A 233-nucleotide genomic window follows, 5' to 3' on the forward strand; every position below is an offset into this window, starting at 1 on the left:
CCTAAACCCTAAACCCTAAACCCTAAACCCTAAATCCTTAAACCCTTTGTTGTCTTGGGTTCTTCTCTCCCCGGCAAAACCCTAACCAAATAAGCAAAGATGAGACAACAGCAGCAGCTGCTGCTGGGTGCAGCAGCTGCTGCTGCTTGCTGCAGCAGCAGCTGCTGCTGCTGCTCTTTCACTGCAGCAGCTGCTGCTGTTGTTGTCGCATGTAGCAGCAGCAGCAACACCAG

The sequence above is a fragment of the Eimeria mitis genome, genomic scaffold, assembly GCF_000499745.2.
Source record: "Eimeria mitis Houghton genomic scaffold, Emh_scaff7630, whole genome shotgun sequence".
Taxonomy (NCBI): domain Eukaryota; phylum Apicomplexa; class Conoidasida; order Eucoccidiorida; family Eimeriidae; genus Eimeria; species Eimeria mitis.